The sequence below is a fragment of the Anomaloglossus baeobatrachus genome, chromosome 5 (assembly GCF_048569485.1).
Source record: "Anomaloglossus baeobatrachus isolate aAnoBae1 chromosome 5, aAnoBae1.hap1, whole genome shotgun sequence".
Lineage (NCBI taxonomy): Eukaryota > Metazoa > Chordata > Amphibia > Anura > Aromobatidae > Anomaloglossus > Anomaloglossus baeobatrachus.
The window spans coordinates 576,785,985-576,809,009 of NC_134357.1; the positions used below are offsets into that span (position 1 = coordinate 576,785,985).

Here is a 23,025-nt window from a genome sequence, read left to right on the forward strand (position 1 = left end):
CCACACAGTATAATGTTCCCCCAGAATGTTCTCATTATATGTTTCCCCTTATTCTCTCCAGTAATTGTATTATTACAGCGGATTCTTTATGATGTTACATCGTCATCTCCTTCCCATTCAGGTCCCCACAATATCGGATCCTCTCAGTGGAGATCTTCTATAGAAGAGAATTCTCCTGATTGCCCCGTGAAGGATGGATATGGACAGGGACAAGATGGGGGAGAGGATATTACACCTCACCCTAGAGATCCTCTTCCGGCTTACTGGAGAGGTGAGAGATTCTGATGACGTCACATTACACCATTCTTATCTATGGGAATAACAGATGGACAGAACTGGAGAGGTGAGGACTCTGGAAATGTCTGGAGTGAGATTTATTACTGTGTCTCTCCATAACCAGGAATACACAGTAGTGAAGAAGACCTCTAGTGAGCGCTGTCAGGCCCCTGTGTCTGAGGGATGGGGAAGACCCCTGAGCCCAATCACGGGGCCTCCACCTCACCCCCCGATACATGAGGACATCAATGACCAGAAGATCCTAGAACTCACCTACAAGATGATTGAGCTGCTGACTGGAGAGGTGACACTGCTGGGAATGCTGGGACATTATACAGTAACGCTATGAAGGGATCGGGGGTGACGGTATCATTGTATGTGTCAGGTTCCTATAAGGTGTCAGGACGTCACCGTCTATTTCTCCATGGAGGAGTGGGAGTATTTAGAAGGACACAAAGATCTGTACAAGGACGTCATGATGGAGGTTCCCCAGCTCCTCACATCACCAGGTAATAGACAGGACTAAATACACACAACCTATAATTATCTGTATGTAAGGAATGAATTCAGTCCCTGTATGTGTCTCCTCCAGTTCTATCCAGTAAGAGGACAACACCAGAGAGATGTCCCCGTCCTCTTCTCCCACAGGACTGTAAACAAGAAGATCCCGATGTTCCTCAGGATCATCAGGTAGATGGAGAGAAGGGGCCATGAAATCTCCCTATGATGTGTAGACGGCTGTGAAGGTCTTGTGCTCAGTCTTGTTTTATCCGCCAGTATTATATGGTTTATACTTGTGTAATTGTGAAGCCCCACAGGTGTTGTGTCGGTGCATTACCTTCAGGGACTCCACTCGGCTGGATCTGGTCACAGGTAGGAGATCTTCTTCTTGTCGTGACGCCACTCTCAGTATTGCGGTCAGTGGGGACCGCCACTGCAGATTAAGGGACGCCTGGGGCTGATGATATGTGCAGTTAGTTGGAATAGCCTCCTGAGAGTGAGGCAAGCCCCAGGGCCCGGTGTAGATGTGTAGAACTACAAGGCGCAGAATAACTCCACACACGCAGGATGTCTTTCAGGGTTTTTACTCACTTCAGGTGGCAGGGTGAGTAACCCGGGCGTAGCTGGGATGAACCAAGTGGGAACCAGGTGTCCTTCAGGCTGACTTGTGAGGGTGACTACTAACTCGCCTTCCTTAGCCCTTGGTGGTTTGGGGTAACCCCGACTTTGAGTCCCTATGGGGGTCACCCAGGGAAGATGCTGCAGCCTCTCTCCCCTTCGTTTGCCGTGTGCTTGTTGCCTGGGCCAGATCACTCCAGCTTCTTGCCTCCTGTGAACTGTGGGCCCTATCTGTGGCTACGTGGCTGCGGCTTTTGTGGTGTTGTGGCGTGGGCTTTGAGAGCCCCACACCGGCAGGTTTAGCAAAAGAAAGCTGGATCTATCTCCGCTTCGGGATCTGCCGCCCGTTTGGGCCTGGTACTCCCTAGCAGTCTCCTTACTTCCCACTCCGTGCTCTTCTCTCTAGCTGAGATGGGTTTCGGGTAGCCCTCCTAGTTGACCGTTCTCCCCCGTCGGTAGCCACTGCGCGGGCGCTGTCAGACTACAGCAGCCCAGGGGAAGGGGTCAGCTCTCCTCGGAGCTCCCTGGACTCTGCTCTGAACCGGCTCACATCTGGGACCTTCACTGCTGCTCCTGTCTGAGCTCCACTTTCCTGCTCCTCACTCCTCCACACTCTGCTGCAGACTGTTTACTCCTCCTTCTCTTTTCCCTTTGTGCCTGCCTACGCCACCTAGCAACCAGATTCTCTTACCACACCCCTTGAGAGGAGATGGAGGCTTTTGGCCCCCTCCACTATTCCAGTGAAGGTGAAGGCTTTTCCCCCTCCTGGGATCCCCAGGGGTCCTCTCAAAGGTACATGTGTGAGACCTGATCACTATGCGCCTGTGTACCACACCCCGGTCAGCCTTCTGGATTACCTGTATTGTACTGTCCCCAGCATGGGTGCAGTACTCAGTGGTGCCTGACCAGGTCAGGGGCGCCACATTCCCCCTTAGTTATCACCAGCACGTCCTCGGGCTGCAAGACAACATTTTAAAATGCAAAAAACATTAAAACATGGTAAAACATTTTAAGATCACCAGGTACCATACATCACCACCCTCCACCCACAAGTCCGTTAACCCACCCAAAACCCTCTCACGTTGGCCGCGCCTTCAGCCACTTCTGGCAGGATGTAGAGGCGGCTTTCATGGGCTGGTGGTTCTTCAGGGTATACCTGGCCTGGTGGATCCGCGCCTTCAGCCTCTTCTGGCAGGATGTAGAGGCGGCCTCCACAGTTGGTGCTGACCAGGTACCCTCTTTGTGGTGGAGAGCCAGGCCCCATAAACAGGCATGCTCTCTGGTCGCAGGCGAGCCAAGGCCCTATATACGGACGGGCTCCTCCTGGTTGCAGACGAGCCAAGCCCCTAAACAGGCTGACTCTGGTGGTGGTGGTGCCCTCTGGTGTAACTATTTACACTGCGAGAGTTTGTGGCTATAGCCAGTTCATAGCCTTAAGGTTTATTTCTCACAATAGTTTATGTGGGCACATCTCTTAAACGGTAACGTTGCAAAACAAACTTTTTCAAACTGGTAACTTCTTTACTTGAACTTATGCAGACTCCTCTTCACCAGGGCTTGGGCCTGTAGGGCTGCGGCACCTGTTGCTTTCTTGACCTTTTTCCTCATCTGTAGTTGTCTCTTCATTAGGTCTTTGGTCTTTTCTTTCTTTATTACTGTCTTTCCTTTCTTCTTCTTTGGGACATGGCACTACATCTAGCGCGTACCAGCCTCTTTCTCCTTGGTGCATGGTGAACTGTACGGAGTCTCCCATTTTTAAGTTTCTGCCAGGGTGTCCTCTGGGCAGATTAGCTCTGACGTCTCTCCGATTGACAAAAATGCCTTCTTTGATACCAGGTGCTACGATGAACCCGTATCCTGACTTGAGGCTGAAGTCCTCCACTACTCCTCTGCAAAGGGGTCCCCGGACCTGGGCTTTGGCTCTTCTCAGGAACCTTTTCTCCTGTAGGTCTCTGGCCGTGACGTCATCTCTCTGCTCTGGGGATGGCGGTGCAGGGGAAAACTGGGTTCTGCGGCGCTGTGTCTTGCGGGTTGGATTCTGCGAAGTGCAGCTTACAAGCTCCCAGGTGGGGCGGTTGGGCTGGTCTTCCTCCGCAGGAGGTGTCAGGTCTTCCTCGTCCCAGCGGGAATATGGCAGCATCTCCGGCTCTGGGACTAGCACTGCTGCTGGCTGCGGGGGCAACTCCTCAGCTTCTTGCCCTCCTCTCCCCCTTAGTTCTTCGCTGCACTCTGGTCGTGGCAGCGCTGGGGATGAGTGTTCCTCAGCTGACCCAGGCGGTGGACTCTTCAGCGTGGTTGCTCCAGGGGTTGCCTTAGGGGTGTGCGGAGGGAGCATGTATCGGTCCACCATCTCCTGTGGGAACTTGGCCTCCAGGTCAGCCTTCAGCTGCCAGTATGCGGAGTCTTCACCTATCAGGGATTTCCTAGTAGGGACTTCCTTAGGCTGGGGAGCGGTGTCTGCTCTGGCCTTGCAGGCCGGGGAAAATGGTGATGCAATCTCTTGGCGGGCCGCGCCTGGCATGGCGGCGGCCTGGTCTTGGCGGGCCGCGCCCTGTATGGCGGCGGCCTGGTCTTGGCGGGCCGCGCCCTGTATGGCGGCGGCCTGGTCTTGGCGGGCCGCGCCTGGCATGGCGGCGGCCTGGGTCGACGTCGCAGCTGCGATGGGATCTGTGCAGGCTGGGCTGGGCGTCGCTGCAGGGACCGGGTCTTGGTGGGCCGAGCAGGGCATCGCTGCAGCGGCCGGGGCTTGGCAGGCCGAGCAGGGCATCGCTGCGGCGGCCGGGGCTTGGCGGGCCGAGCAGGGCATCGCTGCGGCGGCCTGGGCTTGGCGGGCCGAGCAGGGCATCGCTGCGGCGGCCGGGGCTTGGCGGGCCGAGCAGGGCATCGCTGCGGCGGCCGGGGCTTGGCGGGCCGAGCAGGGCATCGCTGCGGCGGCCGGGTCTTGGCGGGCCGAGCAGGGCATCGCTGCGGCGGCCTGGGCTTGGCGGGCCGCACCTGGCGTGGCTGCGGCCTGGCTCAGCGTCGCCGCGCCGGGCGCCTCTTCTGGGACCGCGGTCGTAGCAGCAGGGGTCGGAGCACTTGCGCTGGCCGGGGCAACTCTGGAGTCACCCATCAGTGGCACCATCGGGATCTGAGTCATCGCCGCTCGATCTGGCAGGCGTCGCGCGGCTCCCTCCTCGTAGGTCCGAACCGCCGCAGCCATCTCCAGAAGCTCCGTGCGTCCCTCACTGAGCTGTCGCATAATCCTGGCCTCCAGCTGATCGCAGAAGATAGCTAGCTCCCGGCACCACCAGGCAGCAGAGCCTGGTTCTGGGTATCCACGTCTGGACTCCATCTCTTCTCTCTGCAGCAGCAGGCTTGTGGCTCTCTTTCCTTCCCGCCGTCTCTGGACGCTTCCGCTCTCTTCACAAGCGAGGTCAGAACCCTGCAGGGGATCTCTGGGTAGCCACACCTCTTCGTGGGCGGTAACTTCTTCCAGCGCGGGCTGCTGTTGTTTTTCAGCGCGCTTTTCATGATGGCAATATGGCGGCGCTTCCAATTTTTCAAGCGGACCGCCCAGGCACATGGTCACCTGTCTGAACAGGTCTAGTCCTTATCCTGTTCGTGACGCCAGATGTGAAGCCCCACAGGTGTTGTGTCGGTGCATTACCTTCAGGGACTCCACTCGGCTGGATCTGGTCACAGGTAGGAGATCTTCTTCTTGTCGTGATGCCACTCTCAGTATTGCGGTCAGTGGGGACCGCCACTGCAGATTAAGGGACGCCTGGGGCTGATGATATGTGCAGTTAGTTGGAATAGCCTCCTGAGAGTGAGGCAAGCCCCAGGGCCCGGTGTAGATGTGTAGAACTACAAGGCGCAGAATAACTCCACACACGCAGGATGTCTTTCAGGGTTTTTACTCACTTCAGGTGGCAGGGTGAGTAACCCGGGCGTAGCTGGGATGAACCAAGTGGGAACCAGGTGTCCTTCAGGCTGACTTGTGAGGGTGACTACTAACTCGCCTTCCTTAGCCCTTGGTGGTTTGGGGTAACCCCGACTTTGAGTCCCTATGGGGGTCACCCAGGGAAGATGCTGCAGTCTCTCTCCCCTTCGTTTGCCGTGTGCTTGTTGCCTGGGCCAGATCACTCCAGCTTCTTGCCTCCTGTGAACTGTGGGCCCTATCTGTGGCTACGTGGCTGCGGCTTTTGTGGTGTTGTGGCGTGGGCTTTGAGAGCCCCACACCGGCAGGTTTAGCAAAAGAAAGCTGGATCTATCTCCGCTTCGGGATCTGCCGCCCGTTTGGGCCTGGTACTCCCTAGCAGTCTCCTTACTTCCCACTCCGTGCTCTTCTCTCTAGCTGAGATGGGTTTCGGGTAGCCCTCCTAGTTGACCGTTCTCCCCCGTCGGTAGCCACTGCGCGGGCGCTGTCAGACTACAGCAGCCCAGGGGAAGGGGTCAGCTCTCCTCGGAGCTCCCTGGACTCTGCTCTGAACCGGCTCACATCTGGGACCTTCACTGCTGCTCCTGTCTGAGCTCCACTTTCCTGCTCCTCACTCCTCCACACTCTGCTGCAGACTGTTTACTCCTCCTTCTCTTTTCCCTTTGTGCCTGCCTACGCCACCTAGCAACCAGATTCTCTTACCACACCCCTTGAGAGGAGATGGAGGCTTTTGGCCCCCTCCACTATTCCAGTGAAGGTGAAGGCTTTTCCCCCTCCTGGGATCCCCAGGGGTCCTCTCAAAGGTACATGTGTGAGACCTGATCACTATGCGCCTGTGTACCACACCCCGGTCAGCCTTCTGGATTACCTGTATTGTACTGTCCCCAGCATGGGTGCAGTACTCAGTGGTGCCTGACCAGGTCAGGGGCGCCACATAATGAGAGCCAGGGTTGGTCTGGCCCACCAGGGTAGCGGGGAATCGCTGTACAGGGTCGCGGGGCCGCCTGTGTCTCAGAGCCGGCGTTTATTGGTGGGCAGACTCAGCAGCTCATCCAGGGCCCCCACGCTCTAAGGGGCCCCCAGCCTTTCAATCATTAACTTCAGTGATCGTACAAGTTCTGTACGATCACTAAAGTTTCTGCAGTTGCAGGACTTTTCGTGACATCACATGTGTCATGTGACTCACCAAAGGTCCTAGCTGTGCACTGCGGGAGTCCACAGGCCTGCACCGATGAGGAGACCGCGCCGGTATTCAAATGTATGCGCGTCTTTCAGGCACAGCCCGCACCGCAACGGGACGTCATCACCAAAGGAGGAGGATGTGACAGGACTGAGGCAGAGGAGCACTCCTCAGTCCTGCACTGACATCATCCTCATCGGGGCCGTAGCTGCAGGGATGAAGAGGAGGACGCGCAGGCACAGGTAAGCGCTCCAGAGGAGCCGAAGATCTACAATAATTTTACATGAGGGGCTGCGGGTGGGGGAGGGGCGGTGTTATTTTACAAGGGGCATAAAGAAGCGGTGGGGGACTTTATGGATCATATGGGGGACATAATAGGGCAGTGGGGGACATAATAGGGCAGTGGGGGACATAATAGGGCAGTGGGGGACATAATAGGGCAGTGGGGGACATAATAGGGCAGTGGGGGACATAATAGGGCAGTGGGGGACATTATAGGGCAGTGTGGGACATTATAGGGCAGTGTGGGACATTATAGGGCAGTGTGGGACATTATAGGGCAGTGTGGGACATTATAGGGCAGTGTGGGACATTATAGGGCAGTGTGGGACATTATAGGGCAGTGTGGGACATTATAGGGCAGTGTGGGACATTATAGGGCAGTGGAGTACAGTATAGGGCAGTGTGGGACATTATAGGGCAGTGTGGGACATTATAGGGCAGTGTGGGACATTATAGGGCAGTGTGGGACATTATAGGGCAGTGTGGGACATTATAGGGCAGTGTGGGACATTATAGGGCAGTGTGGGACATTATAGGGCAGTGTGGGACATTATAGGGCAGTGTGGGACATTATAGGGCAGTGTGGGACATTATAGGGCAGTGGGGGACATTATAGGGCAGTGGGGGACACTATAGGGTAATTGAGGACATTATAGGGCAGTGGGGGACATTATAGGGCAGTGTGGGACATTATAGGGCAGTGTGGGACATTATAGGGCAGTGGGGGACATTATAGGGCAGTGGAGTACAGTATAAGGCAGTGTGGGACATTATAGGGCAGTGTGGGACATTATAGGGCAGTGTGGGACATTATAGGGCAGTGTGGGACATTATAGGGCAGTGGGGGACATTATAGGGCAGTGTGGGACATTATAGGGTAGTGTGGGACATTATAAGGTAGTTTGGAACATTATAGGGCAGTGAGGGACATTATAGGGTAATGAAGGACATTATGAAGCAAATTGAGGCATTATAGGGCAATGGGGGACATTATGAGGCATCAAGGATTGTGGAAGGCAGCGTAGTATAATGAGGAGTGAGGGGGGGATTTATACAGCAATTTAGTATGGGGGAGATATTATAGAAAGGGCAAATTTTTGGGGGACATTTTGGAAAGGGGCTCTTTGTGGGGCTATTTTGGAGAGGAGCAGTGTGTGGGGATATCTTGTGCAGGAAGCAATTAACATCCCCTTCTGATTCCACTTGTTTCCCCAGACATTAAATAAAAGGGGCCAGGATGAGAAACATACATTATTAGTTTATGGTGGCACGTGGGGCATAATTACTGTAGGGGCAAATAAGGGGACATTATTACTGGTGAAATATAGGTTAATTTTGAGGATATTGTCTTCCGTGGGGGGAACAAGAGTCTGACGTGGTGTAGAAATTAGGGAAATAGTGAGGAATGTGCTCTGGGAGTGATCGGCTATAGGTGACTGTTATTTTCTGCAGAGTCGCGTCATGGCAGAAGAAGTGATGGCGGTCAGCTCCGGATGAAGAGAAAATGTGAAGATGAATAAAATCAGCTAGAGACGTCACTGGTAAGTCAGTGTATTAGATACACACACACACACACACACACACACACACACACACACACACTATACTTAACACTATTTACAGAGCTCCTGTGTATAATGTCACTGGTGAGCACTGTATTACCTATACACTATATACAGAATTCCTGTGCCTTATGGCACTGATGATAATATTAGTGTTGTAGTTTTTATTCCTGATCATTATTGTAGTATTATATGTCCTTGTGTGGTAGTAATATGTTCTGTGGTCATGTTGTACTGATATTTGTCTCATGTGCGGTATTATTTGGTCAGTATGTGGTGTGGTTAAAGTGTTGCAGTATTTCTCCCTTGTATGTGGTAATATTCGGTTACTATGTAGTCTAATTATGGTGTAGTAGTATTACTCTCTGGTATGTGGTTGCTTTTGATCACTATGTGTTGGTAGTATGTTATCTGGTCATAGTGTCGCGGTATTTCTCCCTAGTATGTGGTATTAGTCAGTCACTTTGCGGTCTGGTCACAGTGTGGTGGTATTTCTCCCTTGTATGTGGCTGTATTTGGTCACTGTTTGGTGGTAATATATGGTCTGGTCACGGTGTGGCGGTATTTCTCCCTTGTATGTGGAATTATTGGTTGTGTTGTGTATGGAGGTCACATTTTCTCTCTATAAGGGGGAGATTATTTCCAATAGAAATTAAATACTTAAACATTTAACCCCTCCCTGTCCTGTGACTATTACACTGCAGCACATATGCAGAGGTACTCCAGTGAAAACAAGTAATCACCTTTACTAAGGCTACGTGCACACACTGAGTATTCAGTGCGTTTTTTACCCCAGTTTTTTAAGCCAAAACCAGGAGCGGTAAAATCAGAGGAAAAGTGTAATAGAAATACGGGCACCACTTCTGTATTTATTACCCACTGCTGGTTTTGGCTACAAATACTGATGTAAGATACTGACCAAACACTGAACGTGGCCTAAGGATAAGTGATAACTTATTCATCAGTGGGGTCTGATTGCTGGGACCTGCTCCGATCGTGCAACTTTTATCCCCCATTACACTGGAGCTCGTGTCCGACTCGACCCCTGATCCATTAATTCCCTCAGTGGCTGCGAGCGCTGGGCTTGTTATTATCTGGCTGCTCCACAGATGATGAATGGAGCTGCGGTCACACACCCCACCTGCCGCTGCAAAACGTTCCCCAATCTTCCGATAGGTGCGGTTTCCACTGGTCTGGTTCCACCGATCAATAAGTTATCACCAACCGAACCTGTAGATCAGTGATAACTTATTTTCACCAAAGACCCCATTACTGCAAACTACTGTAATTGTACATCCCAGTTATGGTGCACAATATAGATGTGCAGGATCCACCTGTGTATGTGCCGCCTACACGCCTGTAGCAGCCTGGCTGCTCAGATCCGGACCCGGTATGTGGCTCGAGGGATCCTCCGGACCCAGGGGTCATGCGGACACGCCAAATAAAAGAGTGACGTAGTTGTACAGGCTTGGCCATACTCGGTTCATGACACCACCCATGGTGTGTGGCGAGGTGGGACACCACTGCTGCTGTTGTGGGGCACCTGGGGGAGATGTAGTGGCAGCTGGATGTTAACCCCTCCGTGGGTAGGGATGGTTGCCCCGGGGCCCAGTGTCTCTGTGCAGGGTATGGCGATGACAGGGGGCTGCGCGCCCGAACGTATCAGGGGACAGTTTGTTACTCACAGTCACTGAACCACATGAGTATTTTAGTAAACCAAGGGTGCCGATGGCCGGCTGCCGCGGCCGGTTGTACTCTGGTCCCCCACCCGGGCTGGTGGTCGCCGTCTTTCGCCTCTGCACTGTGTTTCCGTAGATTTGGACTTCCCGGTCTGGAACACGGGAGTTCGCTCCCGGTTGGCTGTGTACCTGAGGAGCCGTGCCCGCTGACGCTGACCCGTGGGATTCTATGGCCCTGGCGGTGGCCCTTTCCCTTTTTGTGGGTGGTTGTCTGATTTTGGGACTTTGGCTGGGACAGTATCTGTAATCCTGCCCTCAATCGGTTAATTATTTATGCCATCAGTTCCAGTCCTGGCTTCAGGGTACGAGTACCCCCTCTGTGCACAGTTTCGGGGTTGGGTCTCTCTGGTGTCTACACCGGCGGGCTCCAACCCTTCTCCGGTCCACCTCGGATCTCCGGCTGCCGTCTTCACGTCTCCTGCGGACGGAGACCGTCTGCCACCTAGCCAATGTACCAGGGCTCCAACCCTGGCACCTGTCAACTTAAACTGCTTACTTGACTCCTCACTGACTGACACCTTCTGTGTCCCGGCTTAAAACTAACTGTTTTTCCCACCCCGAGCTGTCTAGACCCCTAGGTGGGCGTTCCCTAACCGCCTGGTCCCGCCCACTGGTGTGTCTGTCTGGCCCTAAGGGGGGGTGACTAGGAGTTTAATTGACTTCGTTGTAACCCTGTGAGGGATGGTGTTATGCGGGGGCCTAATCTGTGACTCCTGGTTTTGCCAGGGCATCACATGTATACAGTCAGCGCTCCACTATAACAGGGATAACACTAATGGGTGTTTATATTTAGCTGTAGGGTGAGCCCCTAGAGTCAATTCCCCTGTTGGGCCCCAGACACCACAATCCGACCCTGATGAGAGCGGTGGAGATGGCAGGATTAGGAGAGATAAGAGCTTTGGTTCCTTTTAGTTCTCGTTCACACTACTGTATTTTCAGTGCTGTCCATAAAATAACACAGCGTCTCGCCCTCAGACCATTGTTATTGGATGTGGCAGTGCAGATGGGGATTTTCTTTCTCACTGAATCTGCGTGTGAGAATAATCCCAGCATCCTCTAGTGCCTTCCGTAAATCGGAGGAGACTCGTCCATTCAGGTCTGTGTCTGCTCAAACCATCAGATTCCCACCAGCTCCACCATACAGCAGACATTGTGTTACGGGTACATTGCAGTTCTGTAATGGAGGAAGCTGTAAATGGTCTTGTAAATTGTTAATAGCGGCTGTAAATACCGGATTGTATATGGATGACAAATAAGAAAAGACTTGTCCTAGTTTTCTGGATGAAGCTGTGATGATTCTTTATCCGGCCGTGTGATCCCGGCATTAGAGGCCGTTACATCCCGGGAAGAGAGGATTTATCTACAAAGTGTAAAATCTTTCCCTTCTCTGAATATTTCTGCCTCCGGTCACATCCCGTCTGCCGGTATAACGGGCTCCGCACCACAAAACTCACATCCAACTCATCAATTGTGGTGGTTTTTTTTTGTTTGTTTTTTTTCTATGCTGCTTTTTTTGTCTTCTCGTATCATTTTATGTTTTTTTTCCAAATTCTTCAGAATGTTGCAAGTGGATCATGAATTTTGCGCACAATAGAAACGCTTTGTATTTTTTTCCGTTGACCTTTGTTTGTGACTTTTTAGTCCAAAAAGTCTTGTCTTCCTAAATGGCAGCAAGTTTGCACCAAAATATTTCTGACAAAATGTCATCATTTTTTAGGTTGAAGGTAAACATACCTTTCCTTGAAAAACTATTCACACCCGGTGAACTTTTCCATGTTTTTTTTACATTACAGCCACAAACAAGTGGATTTTATTGGGGTTTTATATGATAACAACACAAAGTAGCAAATATTTGTTAAGTATAAAGGAAATTATAAACGGATTTTTAAACATTTTAAGAAATATAACTCTGAAAATTGTGATGTGCATTAGTATTCAGCCCCCTGAGGGAATATGTCGCGGGCGGAGGAGGGGACGCTGCGCTCTCCCACTGCTCGGGTCCGGCCACTGCTGCTGCTGCGGCTGCTGCTGCTCGGTGGTGGCTCGAGCGGTGGGCCGGATCCCGGGGACTCGAGCGGCGCTCCTCGCCAGTGAGTGAAAAGGGTGGGGATTGGATTGTGGGGATTTGGCTATTGTCCGTGACGCCACCCACGGTTGTGGTGATATTGGTGACACCACCACTGCTCTAGACGGGGATCCCGGGAGCGGTGACAGGGAGCAGCTTGGTTGTTAGTTCTCCCCTCCGTGGGTAGGGGGTTGGTTGTCCCGGGGCCCGGTGATGGGGTAGGGATGGATGGCAGGCGGGTTACGGGGCCTGGCGAGGTGCAGGGTCACGGGGGCAGCGCTGTGCCGCACGGCACGGTGGTACTCACTCAGCCAATGATGAGGACACAGTTCTCGGTAAAACACACGGCTGGATGGACGGGTCCCACAGACGGCTGTGGTGTTGTTTCTCCCGGCAGGTTGATGGTGACTGCCTTTCCCTGCACCTGTGTACTGTAAACGGTTCCAATGGGTTCCCACCGGTAACCCGCTCCCCAGCTTGGATATGGGCTGGAGGAGCCCCTTTTGCCCGCAGGCTCTGGCCCTTGGAACTTTAGCCTTGGCGGTGACTGTGTTTCCCTCTCTCGGTTGGACTGTTGCCTTCTGTCGGGACTTGGCTGCTGGGAAACCCAGGAGGTTCCCTTCGCTAACGGATTTGGCAAATTCGCGGCGACTCCTAGCCTTGCCGGGGTCCGCAAGTCCCTGCCAGATGGTGCTGGCTTCTCTTTGCGTACCGGTCCGGTACCGCCGGGCCACCGCCCGTCCACGGTCTTTACGGTAAGCTCCAATAGGCCACTCCTGCAGACGGTCACCACCGTCTGCCAACCTTGCTGATCCGTCCGGGCCACACACCCGGACCAACTTCAGGCTGCTTAACTGCCACTTTCCTCCTTCCACTTTCTCCTACAAAAACTAATCTGCCTGATTTTCCCGCCTCCAGGACTGTCAACTCCTCGGTGGGCGGGGCCAACCACCTGGCCCACCCCCTGGTGTGGACATCAGCCCCTGGAGGAAGGCAACAAGGGTTTTCGTCTGACTTCGGTGTGCCTGACCGGGAGTGTGGGGTGTGTAGGTGTTGTTCTCTGTGGCCCCTGGCTTGTCCAGGGCGCCACAAATAATTTGCAGGACAAACCTTTCACTGCAAGTACTGCTGCCAGTCTCTTGGGGGATGTGCAAAGCTGGTAAACACATCTACAGGTCACATTTTTGCCCCTGCTACTTTATAAAACAGCTCTATCTCAGGTAAATTGGATGAAGGCGTCTGTGAAGAAATTTTCAATTCTTATTCTTTTGCTTTTAAAAATATCCATTATTCTATAAAGACCAAATTTGTAAAGTTTATGACTTATAGTTGTCCTGTGGACAGATTCTCCCCCTGAGCTCTGGATCTCTCCTGCTTTTCCTCTGACCATAGGCCTCTTGGCTGCTTCTCTATAATTAGTGCTCAGGACCAGACCAGGACTTGTCTTCTCCTTCATGTCATACATGATAGCGTTATTTCAGCGGCCAGTGATCGGATATAAAGTCTCCAGTAATTATGCTACTATACAGGATTCTTTCTGATGTCACATTGTCATCTTCTCCCCATTCAGGTCCCTACAATATCGGATCCTCTCAGTGGAGATCTTCTATATAAGAGAATTCTCCTGATTGACCTATCAAGGATGGATATGGACAGGGACAAGATGGCGGAGAGGATATTACACCTCACCCTAGAGATGCTCTTCCGGCTTACTGGAGAGGTGAGAGATTCTGATGACGTCACATTACATCATTCTTATCTATGGGAATAACAGATGGACAGAACTGGAGAGGTGAGGACTCTGGAAATGTCTGGAGTGAGATTTATTACTGTGTCTCTCCATAACCAGGATTACACAGTAGTGAAGAAGACCTCTAGTGAGCGCTGTCAGGCCCCTGTGTCTGAGGGATGGGGAAGACCCCTGAGCCCAATCACGGGGCCTCCACCTCACCCCCCGATACATGAGGACATCAATGACCAGAAGATCCTAGAACTCACCTACAAGATGATTGAGCTGCTGACTGGAGAGGTGACACTGCTGGGAATGCTGGGACATTATACAGTAACGCTATGAAGGGATCGGGGGTGACGGTATCATTGTATGTGTCAGGTTCCTATAAGGTGTCAGGACGTCACCGTCTATTTCTCCATGGAGGAGTGGGAGTATTTAGTAGGACACAAAGATCTGTACACGGACGTCATGATGGAGGCTCCCCAGCCCCTCACATCACCAGGTAATAGACAGGACTAAATACACATGGCCTATAATTATCTGTATGTAAGGAATGAATTCAGTCCCTGTATGTGTCTCCTCCAGTTCTATCCAGTAAGAGGACAACACCAGAGAGATGTCCCCGTCCTCTTCTCCCACAGGACTGTAAACAAGAAGACCCCGATGTTCCTCAGGATGTGTTTCCTCCAGCTCTATCCTGTAAGAGATATCTACTCATGTACTTTCTGCACTAATTTTGTGGTTACATTTTTAGGCTTTCTGCTGTTTTTTTCAGCTGTATTTTCTTTGCTTCTGCTTCTTCTGATGTTTGTTTCTAGTGCCTTCTCTATGTTGTTATGAAGGCAACTCAAAGACCTGCAGAGGGTTCATGAATGCCCTGTTTCCCTGAAAATAAGACCTAGTTACAGTCAGGGCCAGCGTCAAGAGGAGTCAAACTGCACTATTTCTTAGAAACCCCAGTCTCTTAGGGACCCCATCAGTTGTAATCTAAGGTTGATTGCTTAAGGACTTTTGATGCTGTTGCGGGCGGGGAATTGACCTTCAGCAGGAGGGGGGGCACTCGAGACGCTCGGATCCGGGCGGTTGATGTGGCTCTAGTGGCAGCCGGACCCGGGCGCAGCCGTCCGTCACCCGCAAGTGAAAAGGGGGTAGTTATTATACAGGGGAAGTTTGTCAGTGACGCCACCCGTGGGTTGCGGTGATTGTTGGTGACACCGCCGCTGCCTTGGTATGGGGGTGCTCGGGGCTGATGGAGCGGGGCAGCAGGATGTTATCCCCTCCACGGGTATGGGAGGTGTTGTCCCGGGGCCCAGGTGTTGGTGGGATGGAGTGATGGGGCACAGTCTGCGGGGTTGGACCGGATGATACCAGTGTACTCACTGTTTGAATAAAGTCACACAGACTCCAGATAGTAAACCAACTGATGATAACCGGTAGCCTCCGGAGGGGTGTGCTTGGGTCCCGCACACCGGTTGACAGAACAGGGGCCCTTCCTTCTGCACTTTTGGTTTGTGTCTTGTGTGTTGACTAGTCCGCATGAAACGGGGAAGTCCACTCCCGGTGTCTTTTCTGTGGGAGCTGTGGCCCGCGAGAACTGAACCATGGGATCTTAACAGGAACTTGCAGACGCCCTATCCCCCTCGTTGGGCTTCCGTCTCGCATCTGGGCTGTCGGTGGGACAAGACTTGGAATCTTGTCCCCTGCTGGTTAATTAGAAAGGTTCTTGAAGCTGTCCTCGCTCCAGGGTTCAGGGACCCCGACTGTGCACAGCCTCCGGACCGGATTCCCGCTGTCGGCACCGGCGGGCTACAACCCTGCCCCGGTCCACTTAAGGTCTCCCTCGACCGGATCTCCATCGCCTGTGGCCCAGCTCTGCCGTTTGCCACCTAACCTAGTCAGGTTAAGTAGTCCGGGGCTCCAACCCCTGAGCACCACTTCACAATCCTCTCACTTCAACTGTCTAGCACTGTTCTGTGTGTTTCCCTCCCCTGACACCTCAGAACCCCTAGGTGGGCGTCACCATCTGCCTGGCCCCACCCACTGGTGTGTCCCTATTGTCTTGGGGGGGTGACTAGGGTTTGATGGCTGGTGTTGGATACCTGTGTGTGGGGTTTTGTGTTGGAAGGCCAAGGAGGAGGGAGTCCTGCACCTGGAAGATGGATTCAGTCCTCTGTGACAACCTGATTTTGTCAGGGCGTCACAATGACTTCAAAGTCATGTGACATGATGTAACCAAAGGTCTTTTAATTGCAGGAGTCTAAATGAACTGAACAGGACACAGGCTGGCATGCAGGACTGGCATTAGGGGAAAGGGAGAGTAAACTGGGCAATTTCAGAGGGCTCCCATTTTCCTAGTGGCCTTAGTGTTTATATGCCAATTATAGGACTGTTTAAGGACCTTACTGACATCACGTCAAGTGACCAAATGTCTCAATTGCAGGAGTTTCAAGCAGAAGAGGAGACAGGCTGGTGTGTGTGTGTGTGTGTGTGTGTGTGTGTGTGTGTGTGTGTGTGTGTGTGTGTGTGTGTGTCAAATGTCAAAAGGGGCAGAGCTTGGCCAGAACAAGGGTGTGATGCCACCGGTTCTCTAATTCGTAACAATTGCGGCGTTCCCTATGCCAGAAATCGTACTCCAGTCCCTAATGTCATTTTCAGTGTACATAGCCGGTCTTGATGAATTGGAGCCCAAATGTCTATCTGCACAGACAGCAAGACCCTGCTACATGCTTTCGTTACAAAGCCTAAGAATAGGCCATCAACGTTACTGTTCTGGACATCCCCGTTAAATTTTCACCATTTGTCTTTATTTTATTTTCGTCTTGGGGAAAAATCTCTTTAAAATTGTTTATGTTGTGGATCAATGTCACAGATGTTTGCAGGTTATTCAACTGTCAAGGCGGTGTCAGGATCTGTGGAAACTACACTCTGCCTGCTAACGTCTTATATGTCTGTGAGCAGCGCAGGGAGACACAGGCATCAAACCACAGATTTAGGCAGGCTAGCAAGAGTTAACCTCTGCTGGGTTGCTAGTTAGTGTATTTGACCAAATGCTGCGGGAAGCCAGTATCATTCTCTCCCCTCCTGTATAAGCTGGCTGGGCTATTCCATTAATGCCAGCTATAGGTTACCTATACTGTTAGCAAGAAATTGGCCATAATAAAGTATTAACTTATGGGACCACTCAGTAGTGTCCCATAAGGAATGGCCTACTCCATAAAGCATAAATGACTGGAGAAAAGAAGGAGATACGGCAAAGAACATGTGTGAAAAATTCCATTTTATTCATAAAAATATCATATATAATAAAATCACAACAATATGTGGTCAAAAGGACGAGGATCGGACAGGAGGTGGGGGAAGGTGGGTTGGGGAGGGGGGGGGGCTTGAGGATGTGGGAGCAACCTGCCTCTCAGAAGCAACCAGGGTGAAGAATTAAGTGACTGAGTTGCCATCAATTGTAGGGCCAACCTATAGCAAGGAGCTGGTGGTGAATTGGGGCCAAGAGAGAAAATGAAGGATATGTGTCATGTGAACCACATGAGATATGCAACCAATCAGCAAGTGGGTATACATGCATGTAGTAAGCACATCTGGAAAATGTGAAGCCACAGTGGAAATAAGGCAAAGTGACTGCGCGAGGCTACAGGCGAGGTCCAAGTGACTCCTCAATTTGCACATAAAGAAATGTGTATATATATATACACATGCACAGCAAGTCTGAGCCAGGTGCACCGCGCAATCAAGGGGCCTGAAGATATGGAAAGGTTTTCTCAATTATAATTGTGGCAAAGGAGCTGAACCAGAGGGGGGCTACTAAAGTGTACATGCAAAAATAATCACCGGCTGAGGCAGCACACATGTAATCTCCCATTATGTACACCACAGACATGTAAGAGTTAATACTGGTGCTGCACAGAACCAAGGGAGAATTTAAGGCAATACCAGGCACAGGGTTACTGTGCGATTATTAGTCCCAATCCAATTCACCATGCAGCCAAGGGAAGGCGGAACAATGGAGGGGCAACATAAATAAGTATACCTGTTGGTTGGTTCCGAGGGCCAGGAAACAGCCTCCTGACAGCTGTTTCGCAGCGTTGCTTTTTCGAAGGAGGATTGCTCCCACATCCTCAAGCCTCCCCCCCCCTCCCCAACCCACCTTCCCCCACCTCCTGTCCGATCCTTGTCCTTTTGACCACATATTGTTGTGATTTTATTATATATGATATTTTTATGAATAAAATGGAATTTTTCACACATGTTCTTTGCCGTATCTCCTTCTTTTCTCCAGTCATTTAGGTTACCTATACTGGTCTGGTGAGGTGTTGTGACTTACGATTGGTTGTTGTGCATTATTACTGTGAACTGTTGTGGTGTTAACCCTTGTTGTCTTTTTGTTGCTGCCTATTTATTTCTGTGAGTTTGCTATTTGTCTCGTCTGTCTTAATTTGTGTTTCCTGTCTGTTTTAGGCCTGCGCCACACATCCGTGCCTCCGGCACATGTTTGTCATTTTTTACACGTACTGGCGGCACGGAGACATGTACAGCAATGCTACCCTATGGTAGCAGGCACACACACGTAAAACCACACGGAACGTGTGTCCGTGTGCGTTTGTACGTGTGTGCGATTTTCAAAGCGCTGACATGTCAGTGTTTTCTCCGGCAGCACGGGTGTTACACGGCCCGCACCCGTACCACACGGGTGTAGTGTGGATGCGGTCCCGTGTGACACGCGCCGGAGTAAACACACATGTCAGGGAAAAAAATAAAAAACATTAACTCACCTTCTCCAGCCCTCCTGTCTCTGCCGCTGCTGCCTCTTGCTGCCGACCGCCGCTCATTATTCTCATTGAATATTCACTTCACTGCCTGGCAGCAGCAGCAGCGGGGAGACGGGAGGGCTGGAGACCGAGGATCAGCACCACGGACAGCAGCGCGGACATCAGGAAGGACCAGGTGAGTATAATAATTACCGGTTCTACGTGTGCTATCGCGGATAGCACACGTAGAACACACGTGTCACGCACGTACCAGAGACACGTACTTACCTGCACGCAACACGCAGGGGAAATACGTGTCTCTCGGCACGTGCGTGAAATTCACGTGAGTGTGGCAGAGGCCTTAATCTGTGTTTCCATCATACTCCTGCCAATCACACGCCAGGGTGTATGCTATGGACAATTATACGCTTCTGTCGTTGCCTGAATCTTTGGGAGGAATGCTGTGTGACGGTGTCCACACAACCTCCTTGGTCAAACAATATATTGCTGAACAATGTTGCGTCGTTTGTGAGATGGGTACGTGTGACCGCTACAAAACGACCTATGAGCGATCTCGGCAAATCGTAGCAGCGATCTGGGCGTGTCACATCGCTAACGAGATCGCTAGCAATATCGTTGTGTGTAAAGCGGCCTTTAGATGTCGAAATTGGACAACAGATTCAGAATACATTTTTTCCTAATTTAATTTCTGATGTTATGGTTTAAAAAAATAAATATACTTTCAAGATAATATTAAAATAATAACATTGTGTTTTTTATTTTTAGCAGATGACTGTATTGGGAATTCAGATGGAAATCTAATATCTTCAGAATTTATAACACATGATGAAGGTATCACACGTGATACATATGACGAGCAAGTCCAACAGAATTGTAAGCAAAATAAAAGTTACAGAAGGGATGTGGAACATGAAACGGCTTCCACAGGAGAGAAGCCATTTTCATGTTCAGAGTGTGGGAAATGTTTTATTCAGAAATCAAACTTTCTTAGACATCAGAAAATTCACACAGGAGAGAAGCCATTTTCATGTTCAGAGTGTGGGAAATGTTTTATTCAGAAAACAGCTCTTGTTAGGCATCAAAGATCTCATACAGGGGAGAAGCCATTTTCATGCATGGAATGTGGGAAATGTTTTATTCAGAAATCACAACTTGTTTCGCATCAAAGATCTTATACAGGGGACAAGCCATTTTCATGCCTGGAATGTGGGAAATGTTTTACTTGGAAATCAGAACTTGTTAGGCATCAAAGATCTCACACAGGGGAGAGGCCATTTTCATGCTTGGAATGTGGGAAATGTTTTATTCAGAAAACAGCTCTTGTTAGCCATCAAAGATCTCATACAGGGGAGAAGCCATTTTCATGCTTGGAATGTGGGAAATGTTTTATTCGGAAATCACATCTTGTTTTGCATCAAAGATCTCATACAGGGGAGAAGCCATTTTCATGCCTGGAATGTGGGAAATGTTTTATTCGGAAATCACATCTTGTTTTGCATCAAAGCTCTCATACAGGGGAGAAGCCATTTTCATGCCTGGAATGTGAGAAATGTTTTACTCGGAAATCAGAACTTGTTAGGCATCAAAGATCTCACACAGGGGAGAGGCCATTTTCATGCTTGGAATGTGGGAAATGTTTTATACAGAAATCAGATCTTGTTAATCATCAAAGATCTCATACAGGGGACAAGCCATTTTCATGTTCAGAATGTGGGAATTGTTTTACTCGGAAATCACATCTTGTTAGTCATCAAAGATATCATACAGAGGAGAAGCCATTTTTATGTTCAGAGTGTGGAAAATGTTATTTTACAAAATCAAATCTCGTTAAACATCTGAAGAAGCTGCACAGGGAAGGAACCTTTTTCATGTTGTGAACATTTGAAATGTTTAATTGGTAAAACAATTCTTGTTGACCATGAGAAAACCCACACAGTAAAGGAGACATTCTTGCATTCAGAATTTGGCAAATGTTTTTATCATTAATCAGGTCCTGTTGTCAGATGAGTCACATGGGAGAAGGATTCATGTTATACCGTGAGTCAAAGGGTTTTATCCTAAAATCAATTGCTCAAGTAAGAATTGGTCAGGGAAAACACCATTTTCTTTTTAAACTTACCGTATTATTATGACCATAAGACGCACCTATGTTTTAGAGGAGGAAGATAGAAAAAAAAATTGAAACAAAATATGTAGTCATGGCGCACTGTTGTGAGGGGGAACCTGCTGCTGACATGGTAAGGCTGCTTTCACACATCCGGTTTTAGCAGAGCCGGCCAATCCGGTTCTAAAACCTATGCAACGGATGCGGCGAAAAAAACGCATACTTTGCATACGTTTTTACATGCGGTCCGTCTGGTTTTTGCCGGTTGCGGCTGGCTACTGAGCATGCGTAGTGCAAAAAAACGGATGTGATTTTTGCCGCAGGACGCTTTATCCGGCGTCCATAGGCATGCATTGGAAATCGCGACGCATCGGCCGGATGCGGCGCGATGCGGTTTTTTTCGCCGGACAAAAAACCGTGCCAGGCAACGTTCCATCCAGCCACCGCATCGGCTAAATATGCCGCATCCGTCAAAAACTGGACGGAAAGCAAGGCCATGCGCCACAATACGGCGCTAATGTAAGTCTATGCGAAAAAAACGCAACCCGCGGCAAAAAAAAACGGTTGCGTTTTTTCTGCAAAGCGCCGGATTGTGCCGCACAGGAAAAACCGGATATGTGAAAGCAGCCTTATAGGGGTAATATCCCCCCTGATTCTGTACTAATGTCTCCCATTTAGGCCCCTTTCAGTAATGTTTCTCTCTTCCTGGTGTATATGTCCCTCATCCAGGCAGATATGTTCCCCATCTTTGTCCCATAATAGTATACATGATCCCCATCCTGGTATATATGGCTCTCATCTTGGTATGTTGGTGTTGGGGTGGTTTTCGTGACGCTACCCACGGGTTGTAGTGATGCTGGGCAGCACCGCTGCAGTGAAGGTGGCGGGCTTCCGGGAGCGGTGTCGGGGCGCAGCTTTGGTGTTAACCCCTCCGTGGGTAGGGGCGGTGTGTCCCGGGGCCCGGTTGCGGGGAGATATGGTGCGGGGCACAGTGCTGCGGTGTGATGCGGTACTCACGATTTAGTCACTCAGGGTCTCTGGTAAACCAAACAAGATGTAGAACGGGCGGCCCACAGCCGGCTGCAGCACTGGACGGTATGACTGGGTCCCCTTTCTCCTGCACTTAACGTAAGTGGACCACGGTGCCTAAGCACGGGTGGTCCGCTCCCCGGCGGATATGTCGTGGGAGCTCCTTTGCCCGCAGGCGCTGGCCCTTGGATTTATGGCCTCTGGCGGTGGCTGCTATCCAGTCGGGTTGGGCTGTTGCCTTCAATCAGGTCTTTGGTTGGGAAAGGACCCCGTGAGGTCCAGACCTCAATCAGTAAATTCGACTATATGGTGGCCTACGGCCTAGTCAGGGTCTGAGTACCCTTCCTGGTGCTCCGGTAGACTGCTGGCTCCCCGGTTCGGGTCCGGCGGGCTCCAACCCGGTTCCGGTCCTACGGTTCCACCGGTCGTGTTCCCGGTCTCCTGCAGGCGGCCCCTGCTGTCTGCCTGCCTGCCTGACTGTGTGAGGGTCTTAGGCTCCGACCCAGGCCCCTTGCAGCGCTGTGTGTCACACTCTGCTCTCCACTCAACTGTGCCAACTGTACTCCTCACTGTCCACAACTGGACTCTACTCCTTACTATCCAACTCTGAACTTCACACTGCACTACTCAGACTACTGTCCACGACTGGACTGAGATGCTTCCCTGCCTCAGGCCAGCAGACTTCTCGGTGGGTGTGTCTTTCCGCCTGACTCCGCCCACCCGGTGTGCCTGTCTAACACTGAGGGAGGCAATCAGGTCTTGATTGACGGATGTTAACTTCCTAGTGTGGGGGGTGTGTGTGTGTGGTGTCTACTAACCTGTGACCCCTGGTTGTCCAGGGCGTCCCATATATGTTTCTCATCACGCTGCAGACATAAAAAACCAACTGATTATACTCACCATCCCTCTGCTCCCCCAGTGTGCGGTGTTGTCTTTGATGCTGGCAAGTGACTTCAGTGTATAAGTGGCACATCGCATGACGTCACTGCCATGCACCTACAGGTACACGCGGACGTCGGCTGCCGGAATATTCACTGCTCCCCACACCTAGGATTATGGGCGTGTGGAGCAGTCAATATTCATTCTCTAATAAAAAACACGTGATCACCGAGCTGCAGCAGTTAGCTGGTGACTGAGTGATCATGTGTGCCTGCTATTAATGAATGAATATTCACTGCTCCCCATGCTCATAATCCCGCTCATCTCTCGATGCTGGCTTCAGTGCGTTGAGGTAGACTGG

At 51.0% G+C, this 23,025-nt stretch overlaps 1 pseudogene; it reads left to right on the forward strand.

The window, feature by feature from the left end:
* Window positions 1–214: 214 nt before the first annotated feature.
* Window positions 215–23,025, forward strand: part of LOC142313104 (uncharacterized) — a 63,286-nt pseudogene continuing 40,475 nt past the window's right edge.